At 40.9% G+C, this 17,065-nt stretch overlaps 1 protein-coding gene across 21 annotated transcripts in view; it reads right to left on the reverse strand.

Annotated features, from left to right (window-relative positions):
* ZBTB20 (zinc finger and BTB domain containing 20) overlaps nucleotides 1-17,065 on the reverse strand; it is a 453,552-nt gene that overhangs the window by 153,310 nt on the left and 283,177 nt on the right. For 17 of the 21 annotated variants that reach the window (XM_035541102.2, XM_035541088.2, XM_035541086.2 and 14 more), the window contains one exon: nucleotides 9,224-9,324. The exons of 3 other annotated variants lie outside the window; for them this stretch is intronic. The gene's annotated coding sequence lies outside the window, so the exon portion shown is untranslated. Of the gene's footprint in view, nucleotides 1-9,223; nucleotides 9,330-17,065 lie in introns of all 21 variants that reach the window. One more of the 21 variants, XM_035541093.2, reaches the window with a different exon arrangement.

Here is a 17,065-nt window from a genome sequence, read left to right on the forward strand (position 1 = left end):
GAGCCCAACAGAACAACAGGCACTATAGGCTTAGGCCTATAGCTTCAGCTTTCTTAATCAAAGAATGACACCAGTATCAGATATTTAATTTTTATTTAAATACAAAGAATTTTTGTCTCATGGCTGTAAAGAAAAATGAAAGAAAAGAAAATACAGCCGAGATGTAACTGATAGACATGTTCTGCATTCACTAAACCATGTTCTGGGCACACTGTCTCTTTACAGATAGGCATACATTCTTACAAAAACACTATGGGTTAAATACCTAGGCCTTTACTTCAGAATGGAGATAATTTTGCAGTGAAAAGTCAGAACCTATAAAGATAAATTCTAATCTACGTCTGACCTTTGAGGCTCTGCCTATACTTGAATTTTCATTTTCTTCTCCTGTTACCTCATCTCCTTCCCCATCAAGTCCATCCACCACAGAGGTCAATTTGCCCTCCACAGCCTCTCACAACAAGTGCCACAAACATCCTTCCTTTCCCAAATCCTTCTTAAAGGGTTCTTTCCCCTGTCAGGATGTTATACACATGCAGGGGGGGAAAGGCCAGGTATCTTACATTTAATAATTATCTCAAAGAGAACACATACAAAGCTCATTAAGAATTTATCCCTGGCAATGAGAAGGGAGTAAGGACTGCTTGCCCACTGCTAGGAGATTGCTCTGTATCTGAAGCTGGCATCTCTGTTTCTGCAGCTGTTACAGCCAGTTCTCTCTTATATTTTACGTTCTAGCTAATAAGGTTCTTTTTTAAAGCCTGAAAGGAAAAGGTGTTTTAGGAAATCATGTTTTGGTGGAATCAGGTATTCCTCAACAAAAAACAATTTAAGGGGCAGTTAGCTGGGATCTCACACACTGGGACATGATATTGTATCAGCTCGGCTTCGGTTACGCTTTTAAGGCGTATTTCTTGGCTATGCTGTTGAGGAATTTCTGTGACTTTGGTTTTAAATGGAAATTGATGCTGATATAATTCAACCTGAAGTTCATGATAGGAGAAGATCTAAAAATGCTTCCTTACCTTACATCACTCTAGTGATCTTACTCATCTCCTTATGTTCTTGTTATGCATTCATGTTATCTGCATATACTGGACTGTGGGTCTTTGTAAGAAGCAGCCGATACTCCTGGACAGGTGCAGAGCACCACGCACTGATGGAGCTTTTTAAACCTCAAGTAATAATAGTGGCAAGAAATATCATCTGGAAATTGTAAAATTCATGACCATAATACCCTAGGCAAGGAGAATAGCAGGATCCCAAAATGATTTAGGTATTTATACATATATTGAGAATATATGAGAAACTCCCCTCAAGTTTCCAACATAAATCAAGTGCTCAGGTCATTCTGGCATCGATCATTGCTGAGCGTCTTGCTCTTCTCTCCAAAGCATTCATCACAAGATGTTGTGAAGGACAGGGTGCAAGGCTAGGGAAGGCCAATGCATCTCCCTGCCTTCTCTCCTCGACCCTGCCATTGCTGAGCCCTGTGGCACCACCAGCCCACGTGTGTGGTGGGGGCACCCTATGAGAGAGGCAGCACGGAGACATTTTGGGTAGAACAACAGCTAAGGGAACACGTGGGAGCAGCAGGAGAGGAGCAGGCAAAGGGGCTGGCTTGGGAGGAGTGGAATCACATAAAACCTGGAGCTAAAATCCAAAGACACCCAGCAGTACCCTGCTACACCTCCCTGCACAGAGCCCCCACAACCGCAGCAGCTTCACCAGTGTAGAAGTGCAGAGAGCTAAAGCTCTTACCAAACAAGTGACCACAGCCCACGGGGAAGGGGTGACAAGTACAAAGCACAAAAATGTCGACAGAAGAGACACAAGAAAGACAGGTGTTTTCTACCCCAAAGTCCCTGATGTAAGAGAGAGCAAGGCAAATCTTTCATACATTTTTTTAAAAATGTTATTAGAAATGAATTCTCATCAGAAGGCAATGAGGCAAAAATTGCTCTCACACTAGCGGGGGAAATGGCGAAGCTGGCATCACAGCTAGCTGGGTCAGGATCTGGTCACAAATGACAGACACTGCATGACACATAAGGTATACCATGGCTTGCAAGATACCTGAAAATCTGCCTTTTTGCCCCTCTGCAAGTACTCCTGTCATCACCACATCAGTGGCATCTCACGGCTCAGAATCCAACTGAAGTAAACAGAGCCCGACGAAGTGCTGCAGGGAACTGAAGAAGATGGTGATGCACCCTGAATATAGGACAGGGAGGATGCTGTTTTTCTGTTAAACAAATAATAATTACTTCTGCAACCAGAAAGGAAATGGGAAGATGGCAAAAACCTATTTGGCCATGTTGCAGAGAGGAAAGTATTAATTATATTCTAGTAGCAATCTTTATTCTCAAAGAAATCTTGTCAAGCCTACACTTCTGAAGAAACTTCTCATGAGGGAGGGGAAAAACCCCTATTATTAAAAGCAGCCCCAGCCTGAGCCCTCTGGTTTTGGTCTGAGTCCAGTATCCACAACAGAAACCTTTCAACAGAAGGCAGTATGGACTTCTCATGGAAAAGGTACAAAATCAGGCCCCACATTCCCAGTGAAAACTGGCCTTTTTTCCCCTCCTCCCAATCTTATTGTTCCCAAAAGATACAATGAAAATACAAGATTGCTGGGACTTCTATAAGAAGATTTGGCAGGTTTTTCATATTTGTTTGGACTGCAAGATATAATTTGAATTTGGGGATTGCCTTTCTCTCTCTCTCTCACTAAGAAGAAGAATGAGTTATTTGTTCTCTGAATAAGTATTTGTTATTAGTGGATCAGACATGGATAAGGTATATTATTACAACCATGTTTGTTAGGTATGATTTACATTGTTTGCTGCATATCATCTTAGGCTGTCTTTAATTTTGTTATACTTTAGGTTTTTTTTGTTTGGTTTTATGCATTTAGTCACAGTTGGTTGTGTTTTGAACTTTGAAAAAAATTAATACAAAGGAAATTAAAAAAAAGAAAAAGAAAATATTTTCAAAATGATGTGGAAATCAAATCTATCCCTCAGTAATTTGATTTGTAGGAAATGGAGAGCAAAGCATTACAAAGCATTACAAACAGAATGCCTTGAAGTGCATCATAATTACTTACATGTGCAAATACATTGTCTAGGTTTAGGCATTCAGTTAATAACAGTCATAAAAATTCTATGCCCTTACACAGGGTCTTTCATTCAAGCTTCTCAAGGTTTGTGTAAGCAATCACTAACTAATGCTTGGGTACCTGTGAGTACTTTGCTACTGATAAGGATGGAGAAATAGGGGCAAAAACTCTAAAGGTCAAGGATAAATTATGATCTGGTGTCAAGGCAGGAGACAATTGCAGAATGATGGTTTTCTACCTGCAGGTGGATCAGTGATGCAGAAGTTTGTAGCTGATCCTGATCCTACAACGTAATGGTGTAAGAACGAACAAGTGCAACAAATGTGCTGTTTAGACCTCCTGTTCCACAAAGTTTAAAGGCTGAGAGCTGACATAAATCAGATCTATTGCTAAGGACTGGCACATGGACTGACAAATTTGCCTTGTTTGGAACCCTTTACAACGTAAATGGTTCCTATATGAGGAAAAAACCACAAGTGGTTTTCAGACCATGTATCATTTATGGAAACCTGGGATGAATGTTGAACAAATCTGGAAGAAATGTAGCCTGTTAAATTCAGTTGATGCAGAAAGTCAAAAAGGCCAGTTATACGTTTTGAGATTATTCTCACTTTGGTCTCTAAAGTTTTAAGTACCTGAAACTCATAACAAAACTCTGACAGTCTCCACGTTACCCAAACACTTTTCCATAGTTCCTGCCATGGAAGAAATACTGAATTTTGTACTCTTCTTCTGTTTAACCTCCATGCCACATCCGAACTGCACAGCTGTGTTGCTTTCTTCTGAAGAGTGGAACCCAAGGCTTCTGCACTTCAGCTCCTTGCTAGCCAGAACTCCATTCCTCATTTACTAGAACATATGTTTTCGTTTCAGTAGATGACCAAAACCCAAGACTGACAAATCATTTTTGCTGTTTCATTTAGCCATGCAATAATGCTCATGCTTTAAAGTACTACCTGCTGAAATAGTAATAAGTGCCGTACTGCAGTTACTGACATACGTACGCATGCAACTGCCTGTTCTAAGGATTTGACATTAACACATCCCATTTTTGTTTAGCCTACATTTTGGTGCTCAGCGTAGCTGCAGCGAAGAAATGTTTCTCTATACATTTACATTACCTGTTATGCTTTACACTAATAAAAAGTGGATATTATTTATTTGTCTGGCTGACTGACAAAGCCAGGCATCAAAGCATCATTCCAGTGTCACATACTTCAACACTCTAATCTTTCAGAACTTGTAAAGCAATCTCTTACGGCGCTCTGTGGGCTGTGAGATCACCCTGACAAACTGTGATAATGTTGGCAATCTCCAAATGGGTGTTCATTTGCAATCTTACTACAGAGGAATTGCTATATTTCCAAATTTGAGGGCTTGACATAATCTGTCTCCACAAAGCTATCAGGGTCTGTCATAAGGCTATCTGTGACCTAGGGATTTTATGGGGTTAACATCTATCCACAGTGCAACTTCACCGTAAGCAGTGGAATTAGCTAGAGTATGACTTTATCTATTTGCTTTCTTTCTCTTCATTTAAAATGCCCCTTATTTGTACATATATATAAAAATTGCCAACAGCACCTAGTATCAATATCCAAGTCAGGTAGGGTGACTGTACCTCAAAACCACAACGACTTTTTTGCAGCTCACACTAGACCCTCTGCTCCCCCCATCGCACTCTGTGGCTGAGAAACAAGGCAAATGTCAGGTCAAGCTACGCAGCTATTGCCATCATCTCTTCCATTCCATATGCTCCCAGTACTGGCAGTCTCTGGGCTGCAGTCCACAGGATATCCACAATTATGGCCCAGATTGAGGGAGGGGTAGAAAAACGATGGTGCTCTGCCAAGTGTGTCAGAACCTGAACTTGATCCATTTTCAAATTAAAGCTGGGGACTGTGGGACAGCACCACGTTCTCTCTAATCCATCTAAAGAAAGGAAAATAACTTATCATCACAAAAAAAAAGAAGTCAGAGTTAGTGCAGATCTAACATAAATAACTATTTTATATTTGCCTCTGAACCTTATCTTTAACTAAAGAAATATGCTGTCTTGACGCCGAAGGAAGATTTTTAACATGCCATAAGACAGTTAAGCACCACAAGAAAAAGTGAGACAGAGGGAGTCAGTCTTCATCATATTTATGAGGGCCACAAAACTGCTAGTGAGGTAATTTAATTCTGAAATTACGTAGGAGTCCTTTATAAAAGCAGGGAATGCAGGATGGAAATAGAAAACTTAAAAAAAAGTGCATCCAGTGTTTAGAAATACAATCCAGGCACAATATCCTTTCCCTGCTATCATCCCCTTAGGCAAATTTGCCAGCTCCACAGCTCATCGCAGTTAACAAAAGATGCTCCTCAAATCCTGCTCAGGATGCTGGTTTGCCAGCGAAGCCTGGCCACGTTCTGGTCAAAAAACCTGTGACAGGGCACAGACATCCCACAACCATACAGCATTGGAGCACAGGCTTGACTTCAAGCACTGGTTTGAATATTTTGATGAATTAATGCTAGGATGTTTTGCCCTGCTTAGTGCATTTTTACCAGAAAAGTTCCCTTCCTTGAATTATTCTATGTAACCAAAGCAAAAATTGTTAAAAGATTTATTGTGCATCACTTTATCCCCATTTAAACTATTTTCTGCATTTCATTCTCTATGGAAAAGTAAACTTAGTGTCACTATCCAACCTCAGGAATAAGTACCTAACTGCAATGCTACTGGAGATTTTTTTAAAAATCCAAGTAAATTCCAAACTTGTATTTTGGGCCCCAAATTACTGCAAAACAGCTCCTGCTCTTGTTAGTAAAACACCTATTGTTTTCACCAGGAGTAGTACATCCCTCACATCTCTAATCCTTCAGAAAAGTGCATACAGCCTTGGAAGCCAAAGGTAAATATTTTAATGTGTGCATTATCTTACTGAAGTCAGTAGATTGGGTAGATATGAAAAAAAAAAGGGGGGGGGGAGGGCTTGATCAGGTATTCAAAGGATTCATGGGCTTCAAACGTTTAAATAGCACCATTAACACAAATACTGCAGATGGGACAGTCCTGAATACAACAATAAAAATGGTCTGTCCTTTACCTTCCTACAACACACGGACTTGTGGTTAAAGTTTTTATTCTAGACTAAGCTATGAATTTAACCTCCCAGTTAGTGACACTTCTTTTTGCTAACCACTGCTGAATTATAATAATGCTTCCCCCTTTTATGAATATTTTTTAGTATTTTTAATACTGACAATAAGTCACTATACACTCCAAACTATCTGAAAAATAAAGAAGACAAAGTATCACTGGTAGATCACTATTTATGGAGGGAAGTATGCAGAAATATCTTAAATTTACCATAAACAAGGGGTTTCATACCATGACAGCAAATTTTAATGTAATTCATTTGTCATATAAATTGTGTCCATGGAGAGGTCCCATAAAATTAATTAGGTCAGAGAGAAAATAAAAGCAAATAAAAAACTTCTCAAAACTTCAAATAATATATTTTAAAGATAGCACTATCAACAGTATCGTTGGAAAGTTCTTCCCTCCTCTTCCCCTCTTCATTCCAGGAGACCAAGATCATCGGATTGAGAATCACCTTGGCCCTCCAAGACAAAGGAAATCGTATAGGTTCAAGTGCAAAACATTTCTGAAACTGAAAATTTTGCAAGCAGCTCTGCCTTTCCAAACTACAAACACCCAGAGTTCTGAAATATAATTTAGTAAAGGCATTCATTGTGTCAGTGTGGCTTTTAAGCACAAAGCTACAGTTGCAAAATCTGGGCATGATGCATTCATCACACAACACAGAAAAGCAATGGGAGGAGGGCAGAAGAAAACAATAAGAATTTTAGACGAATTTTAATTCTGGCCAAACTCATACTAAAATCAAAACTCCGAAGCTTTGTCTGTCTGTTAGCTTCTCTAGTGTTTATATGAAAAGGAATTTGTCCTTGTACTTTTCCTGTATCAGTCTGGCTTCATTTAGTGAAAGAAACAAGACTTCGCTTTTTGCACTCTTCTCAACACAGCTCACTGACTTGGAGGTGCTGATACACATATACCAAATCCAACATATTTTCCAATCCCATTCTGAACACAGATGAGATTTTGCTCTTACTGCTGCCTGTGCAACCTTACCGGGTAGGCTGGTGCAATAAGGACACAACAGGAAGACAACGAAATGCAGAGGAGTAACTGAGCTGATGGTGCTTGATCATTAACAACATTACCAGGCTATGCACTAATGGCTAACTCCACAGTGCAGATTTCATCTGGATCATGTGAGGGCATGAGATCCCGTTTATGCCTGCTCTTATATGTTTTAGTGATAGCAGCAGGGAACATAAGATACCGGGTAAGGCATGCAGTTTGCTGCTATAAAGTCAAAGCGTCAAACCATTTAAAAAAAAAAAATCTTCAACAGAAAGAATGAATTTATAATGGATCCGTGCTTTGTGTTTTGAGGTGACAAGAGTTCTCGATCTGGTAGAAAGTTCCTAAAGCTCGATTTGCTACATTGTCAAAATATAGCCTGAGGGGACAATCTGACTTACAGCATCTTTATGACTGGTGATGAAAGAACCCTGCTTGGCTTTTAGATGCTGAGTTTGGCTCAGGATAGTGCAGTAGAGAACAGAACATCTTTTATTTTATGCTGGGAGTTCACAGCGTTCCCCTTCAGCACAGAATTAGGTTTTACTACATAGAATTCTCACACACAGTTCACTGATGGTTAGAATTCACACCTTCAGGTTTTGGGGATATACTTCACACCCTTCATTGTTACTGCTACTGAAGATATGTATTACAGTGTCCTCATGTCATTGTAGCATCTGTAATGGGAATCTTTCGAAAAATTGGGAAAAAAATGTGTATTTTGCCAGGCTTCAGAATGTCTTATTCAGCTTTGGAAGGGCTTCAGAGCACAGTAACCACATTAATTGGACATTATATGGACAGCCAAGGGTAGCTCAGTTACTGCACAGCTTTTACTGTTCCTTGTCATGTTGCTTCAAAACATATTTTGTGTTTTAACCAGTCATATATACATATGAAAGCATTGCACAACACTGGTCAATGCTGCAGATCCACAGGAAATAATTGTTTCACAAACATGAAGCAATCTGCACAAATATAAATAGCATGGCCCAAGTCTGTTCTAAATTACACTTATGCAAATCCATGGAAGTCAACTAGTTCTACTAGCAGAATAAAACAGATAAGAGCACGTAAAAATGTAAAATACGGTTCCGCTGTCCAGCTCTCCTTGGGCCAAAGCCTGCCAGCCTGCCATCATTTACATTCTCCTAGTTTCTCAGCATGGCTTTACAGGAAATAAGAAAAATAAGAATATCTGGGAATTCTAGTTCTATCATGCACTGGAGGACACATGTCCAGGAACATATGGACTTGAATGTGTCAGCATGCTACATCACTCTTATTTCAAGGATGTTATTAATTTTTGTGGGTGGAGTCCAAAATCTTAATGCCATATTAACACACAGTGGCTGTTTCTGTAATGCACGTGTCACAGGGAGCATACGTATAGCAGTCCAAGGATAACATTTGAGCTTGATTTTGAATGATTTTTGGAATTCTAGTGCTCTCAAAAGATGAAGAAATGATACTATTAACAGGGTATTGCGCAACTTTTGTTTTCACAGTTTCACCATACACCAGGATATGATGCAATTGCAAATCCGGACTTTCCAAACACAGCACTTTAAATGAATCTCTTTTTCCTCTATGATGCACAGCAGGTGACTTCAGGTTTGGTACCTTCAATATTGGAGCAATTTATATGAGTGATGTATGTTCCTCTAGTCAAAAAACAAGACCAAGATCAGAAAAGTCTTTGTCCATCTAATAACCCAAATTTCACTCCAAACCTTCCCAATTGAATCAGCCTCTTTACCAAAATTGCAGGTACAGACAGATACTGTGGGTACCTGCCACACAAATGTTCCAACTGAAAACAGTGAAAAATGTATTGCCAAAGGGCTTTTCTGCTGTGAATCAACAGGTGGTTTGGCACTGAAATTTCTACCTGTTTGTGGTTTTCATCTTTGGTTTTAAGACAGAAAATGAGATGATACCTTTCAATGCTGCATCTCAAGCAGACTGTTCGGAGAGCAAGGTTTCATTCCAACCAAATCTCTCTGTCTCTTGCAAAGTTGAGGAAAACTGCCAACCACTGCTGCTCTTGCCATCAGCACGCCATGTAGATGTTAGGAAAAGGCAAAGTAAAGGGAGAGAAGAAAAAGGGAAGAAAAATGTAAGTTTTACATAAACAACAAACTGCACGTAACGACTGCTTTTGAGGACAACAAAATTAATTTCCTTCAGTGTGAGGAAATAAACAAATATATGAAATCTTGGAATAGCTTAAACTGAGAGATTTTTTTTTTATTTTACAGGATATTTGTTTAAATTCAGCTCCAAGGGATACAATATTTTGAAAACATATGATAAACTTAAAAGGACAACATTAAAGAAATATACCTATCATGTCATCAAAATGAACTACACTGTTACTCATGGAGCAGGCTAAGCACCTCCGACAAACACTTTGTAAAGCAGCATAAGCAATTACAACATATGTCCTTGCCTGCAAATAGCCCAGGGTGCTAGAAGTGGGGTTTGGTTTTTGTTTTTAAAGCCTTCCACATGGGCCTAACCGCCTTTGTTGAAGGTAGTGTTAACACACATCAAATGCAGTGGGAACCAAATGCGGGTAACTGCATACTTTGAAAAATCACAGCCAGTATGTTCATCTGATGCCATCATTCTCTGAGGACAAAGTGTAGGCTATGGAATAGTACAAGCAATAGGGAGCAGTAGTCTCAAGTAAGCTTTTCAGAGCTAGGGAAGCTTATTTCATTTCAGGGGTACTTTTTAACAGATAATTGGGAATGTGCATCTTCAAAACAGTAGTCGAGAGTAGGCAAAGACGGCCTAGATATCCTTACTGTGATAGAAGTTTCAATGCCTTTTCATAAAACAAGTGTTCTTCAATGCAACTCTCAGCAACCATTAAGGGAACAACAGCCAGTGAAACTATGCTTTTCCGATTAAAGCAAGAAAATGAAAGTCAGTGCCTCTCCACTAACAGTAGACATAATGAGAATGACTTCGACACAATGGCTACTAATCAAAATGGGTCCACATTCACCAGTACACAGAAAAGTGGAATCCTCATGACCAGTGAGAACCTTTGTTTTGCTCCAATAACTGTAAAACTGTTTTAGGAAGTTGTATATACTAATTTAGCTACAGAACATGAGAACTGCATGATTAAATTATTTATACTAATAAAACCAAGGACCAGAGATGAACAGAAAATGGCCCTATCTTTTAGTGAAGATGTAATCGCTGGGGCTGGGGGGCAAAAGCTTCCTGCTCTTGAGCTGGAATGAGAAAACAGAAATGTGGGTCTTTTTTCCCATGATAAGGTGCTTCCACAAAAATTTGCCTCTGAGATAACTGAAATGGAATTTTTCTGTTAACTAGCTAGAAAATAGAGAAAAAAAGAGTAAAGAGCCTTCCAGAACCAGCAGTTGGGAAATACTTGTTTTGACTTTTCTTGGGTAAAACAGTTACTCCCAAGGAAAATTTATATTTCAAGAAAGAGAATTTCCACTGAAAAATCATTCCAATGGAAAACGCCTGGCAGCAGCTACAAAGGCTAGGACCACTGGCCTCAGCCAGGGAAAGGAGAATGCCAAGGCCACTGAACTGGGTAACCCAAGTCCCAGGCTCTATTTCTGGTGCTGCCACAGTCCTCTTACACAATCTTGGGATATATGTTTTATGCTGCCCGACGCAACACGCACGTTTAATGACTTTGAGCCCTTGCCGTAACAACAGTATTTTTCCTCCTACAGCAGCTAGTTCTTGATGCTGAGATGAAGAGGGAAACGCGACCTATGGCTACAACACACTGGTAATCAAACACTATTGTATACCATAGGGATGTGTGGGGGGGTGCCTTTTCATCGTAGAACTAATCAGATTTTCTACACACAGAGTCAGACAACTGTATAGTCCAGTCTTGTGATCTGTGTTCCAAGCTGCCAGAAATAAGGCAGGAAAGAAGGGGGGGCATCTCCTGTGTCCTTAATGAAAGAAGAAGAGAGATGACTGGACTAAGAGCTGATGAGGTTACAAGGCAACAGCAGTGCCATGAGTTGTTTGGGCTTAAAGCCAGATGTCTTGTATTTCCTTTGATTGTTTCTAAATAATTAATGGAATTAATTTAATCATGTGACACCCCCCTCTTTTTTCTTCCTTTTTTTTTTTTTTGGTAGTATTTGGCTCTGTGTACTAACAGTAAATATAAAGGAGAAAAACGGGGCTGTCTATAGCACACTGAATATTGATGCGGTGTGTTTGGACTGCATCAACAGCTGATACTCATCTCCACCAGACTATCTATCTACAGCACACACACAGTGTTTGCATGAAGTAGATCAAGTAGTAGCCTTCATACTCCATCCCTAAACCAGCTCATCTACGGCATATGGACACTACATGTTTGAAGTAGTAAAAGAGAGGGTACAGCTCTCTCTCCGCCCACACTAAGATGAACCTGCCACTACTATTTCACGTAACGTTTTCTGGCAAGCTCCCAGTTTTCAGTCATGCTGGTTTGCTTGAAAGAAACACTCAGAGGAGACTCTGCTTGTCTTGCTGTTCGAACAAACAAAATAATCACGCATCTTGAGCTAATTGTCCAAAGCTTAATGAAGTTCATACGAAAGAGGCTACCCATGATGTGAGCGATCCCTCCTGACTTATCCACATCAGCCACTGCTGTTGGTAACAGGAAAGGGATTATGAGGATAATAAGTAACCCTGAGCTCTGGTCTAGACAAGCCTTTGCTTGGTCTTAGTAGCAGTCAGTGCACAAAGAAGACAGCATCCACCAGCAGTAAAAATCCCACTTTTCCAAAATTTTCTACACCAGGGTACTGACGGCAACAGCAGGAGAACCCATGCTCCTGCACCTCTCCTTGAGGCTGCAAGTCTCAGAGGCAATGTGTAACACTGCGAACAGAGTGTTAGGATTGGACTTATGATTTAGGACTGCCAAAATGCAACAGCAGATATCCTGAACAAATGAAGGCTAATGAAGGCAGCTCCTTATGCTCTACATGCACGTGTACTCAGTAAAATTGTTTGCCCATTCTCCTACATGCTTCCACGGCATGCTCTCAGCTCCCTTACACAATTCTTATACAATTTTCTAGTCCCACCCATCTCATCTACCCTTTTTTCCTACCACATCTCAGTTTATCTTGAATCTCATGGCACCCACTAGCAGATAATTTTAAATGTGGCAGCTGAAAGGTGATGGAAGTGAGAGAGAAATGTGACAGCTCAGAGCAGACCCCTGTTTTGCTCAGCAATGCCCCAGAGTTTTGGACCCAAGGACACAGCAACGCAGGACCTTCACAGATGTCAAGAGAAATTTCCAGAGACATGCACAAAGCTGACCTCATCAAGGAGTATAGGTGGGGAGTCAGAGAGGGCTTGGTCAAACCTTGTTTCTTACTTTTTATCCAGGGCTCCCTATTTGGCAGTCACTGGATCAAGCAACAGTATTAGTGCTTTCTACAGTTACTGTTCTTCAGCCAAGGGATGTGAATGCTGAAGAGTTCTCCATCAGAAAGCTAATCTTCAAGGCCTTAGCAGTCAAGGCCTAGCAATCCTACAGGAGTCTTTCTCTGTCACTAACCCAGCAAACCAGTTGGGCTCGCACAAAGAAATTAATTTCATTAGAGAAAGATTGCAAGGGCCATACACCTGAACGATTCAGCTGAGACTGGGGCAGAGTCAAAAACCGCATCAAGCCCACACAGTACAGAGAACTTCACCACCAGATTGCAGGCTGCAGCACTGCAGAGTGCTCTGTGGATCAGAGCTCAGACTGTGGGGCAATTCTGCCAAAAAGGAGCAGGATGAATGAGACTGACGATGCCAAGCAGCCAACGCCTTACCCTGTCCTGTAAGACTTTATCTAACAAGGCTTGCAAGGTTTGTCTGGAAATAGCCAACAATACCGCTGACCAGCATTTGCATCACAGCACTTTACAAACAGCCCCTGTACCTGCTTGCTTTCCAGGATTTGGGGAGTGGGGGTGTGCTAAAGTGAGATGACGACATTTTTCCTGTGGCACCAAGGATCTCTGAAAGTGTCTACATATCAAACTTTGCTGAGAATGTGTCTTTTGTTCCTTCTTCTGCTTTATTTCCCTTTAATGATAGCTTTGCAGTGAATCCCATTTGTAAGTAGCTCAAATAAATGCAAATTTCATCTTGTAAGCAATACCCTCCAAAATACTACTACAACTGAAAATAAAAAACTAACAGCTAAAAGGCATTGGGTCTTCCCCAATGCCCTCATATCCCCAGGGTACTGGATGGCTTGCTATTATTATATATGGAGTACCTTGGAGGGTATTTGGCATTATAAATATGTACTGTATTGAAATATATAGCCCAAGTCCCCAGGGCCCTACATTCTAATTAGAATCAGAGTTGTGCAAATAACTGATTTATTTAGGTTGCTGACCAAACTGTGAACACTGAAAGGAAAAACAACACCTATGAGTTTTATAAATTGGGGTAGCCATTTGTTTGCATTAGATACGTTTCAATTAAAGTAGACTTTATTTCAAAACAAAACCAGGAATCTCGTTTAGAAATACAAACCCCCAATTTTTTGGCTTTCCAAAACATTTCTCTTTTATTTTTTCCCCCAGTTTGTTTGTTTTTCATAGTTTTGGATAACCCATATCTGAGACTAGCAGCTTTCAGCAAATAAAATATTACACTCAACAATTTTACACAGATCTAAAGCTAAAACCATGCTAAAACCAGGCTAAACCGTGAGTCCATCAGCTCTGGACTTTGTTAGCGAGGTGCAGAGGCAGTGCAGCCACCGGGCATTGGTGCTGGCTGCTGGAGGCACCCTGATGGTGAACCTCAGGCCAGCAGAAGGCTGCAGGAGCGTAAGGAGAGGGCTCAGATATAGATGGCTGAGGTTATAGGCATGTTCCTGTGTATCTGGTGTCAGCCTCTCTGGGGATGGCTCCTAACTCTTTGTAGTTAGCAACTGCAAGCAGCAGATTTCTGACAGCCCTCTTTCCAGTGTAGCAGAGCAAACCAGCCCTCACCACAGCCTTCTGTAATATTCATTCTACATGGGAAGAGACAGTATGGCTCCAATACACACAACAGTGAATAACCCGCCTGACAAATGCAAATGGGTTTGACCAGGGAGGCAGGGGATATTCCTTCATTCCTTGGTTCGGCCCCTGCCTGTGCATTCAAGGAGAGTTATTTCATTTCTTTATGGTTGTCTCTCTGTCCACATTTTGCCTCTGCTGTCTCCAAGCTCTTCAGGTTCAGATTTGCCTCCTGAAGTGTGTCTGTACAGCACCTAACACAATAGATTGCTTATCTCAGCTGGGGCCTCCATGATTTATTTATCTTATAAATAACTGCTTGACTGCAGTCAAATCTCTTTTTAATGCCAATAGTTTCACTTGCATATATTTAGTAGTCCATCATGGGACCATCAGTTTCTTTTTAATGAATTACTTATTAATAGAGGTAAAATATGAATGGATAGCAAGTCTAGATTTTTCCTGTTTCATCAATTCCAGTGGTAAAAGAAAGCATCTTGTTTACAGCTACTAGAAACCAACGGGGACATGTACTGAATGAAGTCTGTCACCTAAGATCCCCTTGGCACTTTTATGCCCCATTATTTGGGGACAAATCCATTCAGCCCTCCGGGGAGGGCAAGGTAGCTGGGTTGAAAGAACCTCCAAATTCTCTGTGCAGGGGTTTGGCCACAAAATTGCAACTGTTATGAATAGGAAATGCAAGATCCTAATGTATTCCTAGAACAGGTCTGTAAAGAGGTAGAAACAGTTTGTGAGGCAGAAATAAATAAGTCTGCTTGCCTCTGCTTTGGAGACCCCGTACCTCTTACAGGGCCCACTCGCTTACCCAGAAGATGACTTTAGAACTCGTTAGAAAATAAACAATCCAGAAATAGAAACGAATGCAACATGACGAACCGTTCAAGTTCGACACACAGCACTGGGGTTGGGGGTGGGGAGTTTTTTCAGAGCACACGGGGCTGTCACTGACAATAAAGTCAGTCACGTTTTTAAAACACTGGGGACGGAGCTGAAAATGTGCCCCATTATGCCTTGAGATGTACTCCCTGGGTACAAAAGGTGCGTGGGTTACCTCAAGCTCGTGTGCTACTTTGCCAAGATTGTAAAAGGCAGAACAAAGTACAGACTGAGAAAGAAGAACTGTAGAGGATATGCGATTGTATCTGCTCTGCGGGCCCAATCCTGTGTGCCTCAGGCATCTTGGAGTACTATTTCCCTCCATCCTCCCGACAACTGCTCTTTAACAGGCAAAACCATGCTGCTGCTGACAGGCTCCAGGAGACAGCAGAGCAATCTCGCAGCCTGCATGCCCGTGAGGCTGAGCCTCGCTCGCAGCCTCCTGCTAGGGGGCTGTTTAAGGCTTCCAAGCCCTGCTGCTCATGGCCGAGCTCTGTCCAAAGGCCTCATCTGCAGGCAGCGATTCCCACCCTGCACACCAGTGCCCCTGCTCCCCCTTCCACGCCATGCTAAAGGAGCAATTATTATAATCAAAAATAAATCCTTCTCCCTGCCGATTGTACTTACTGGCCATTGCTGCCATCTAGCCAGAAGCATCACCAATATTCACAGAAGCCTTCAGACTGTTTGTTTTCCCTCTGCTGCTGGCCTAGCAGCAGGGATAAATGCCTCCCTTGTTACTCACTAGCTCCACGGAGGCATTTGTAAACTTTCATAGAGGTTTCCTTTTGTTTTGTTTTGTTTTGTTTTCAACAGGTGACGAAATACTGTACAAATGCAGTTGCTCTGGGGACACAAACAGGAAAATGGAGATCAGGTGCAGCTGTAGCTGAAAAATGGGAAAATTCAATATAAAGGTAGCTGATAAGAGACTGCTAAAAAGCGTGAAGAAATGTTTGAGAAGGGGTACTTAGCTTTTATTATTATTATCATTATTATTTTGACTTACTCCTGCAAGGTGGTTCTAGCAGAATAATTTTGTCTATTTTGTTATGATGCCAAATTTTGGCAGGTGTTACTGGGGGAAGGTTGGAAGTTTATTGAAAAAAGTTTCTGGATGTTATTGGAAAGGGATTAAGAAGTTGTTGACTCAAGCTAGCATTGAAGGATGTGCTGAAGGTCACAGCTGAGGGACTCTGGCTGGTGTTACTGGACTTGGTGAAGGAGGAATGATAAGGATGTAATTTCAGAGAGCTCCCAAGTTCAAATTCATTCTTTAAAGAATTTGTTCCCAAAATTCAGTAGTGGAAATGTTCATACCGAAGGGCTCACTCTGCAGCCATCCCTTCATCTCCTTTTGGTACAGATGGCATGAGATACGATTGAAAAAGAATATTCCAAGAAGGATATTTAGAAACATTCGGATGGAGTTTCACAGACTGCTTTCTGCCTAAAATTCAGCTCTAAGAAGCCAACTTAAACTCACAGACACTGTAGGCATTCACTTCTTTAGACAACATGGTTTCAGAGACATGGTCCCGGCAACATAATAAGCAAAAGGCAAAGCACAATGGGTAAAGAGAAAATAAATGTGACTGCATCATAAAATAAACCAATTGCTCTCTGCCCATAATGTTCAACCAAATAAAAGAGTGGAGAGGAGGAATACAATGAATATTTGTGAATCAAAATTTCTGCTACTGTACTTACTATTCCACACAGGGAAAAAAAAAGCAAAAGTTGTATTTTACTTCCCTGATTTTTTTTCCCACTAAATAGGGAGGTTTCATGGGTATTCTAGAGTAATATTCAGCTGTGAATCCAATTTATGCAGTGGGATAGGATTAA

This window comes from Cygnus atratus, chromosome 1 (genome assembly GCF_013377495.2).
Source record: "Cygnus atratus isolate AKBS03 ecotype Queensland, Australia chromosome 1, CAtr_DNAZoo_HiC_assembly, whole genome shotgun sequence".
NCBI classification, from domain to species: domain Eukaryota; kingdom Metazoa; phylum Chordata; class Aves; order Anseriformes; family Anatidae; genus Cygnus; species Cygnus atratus.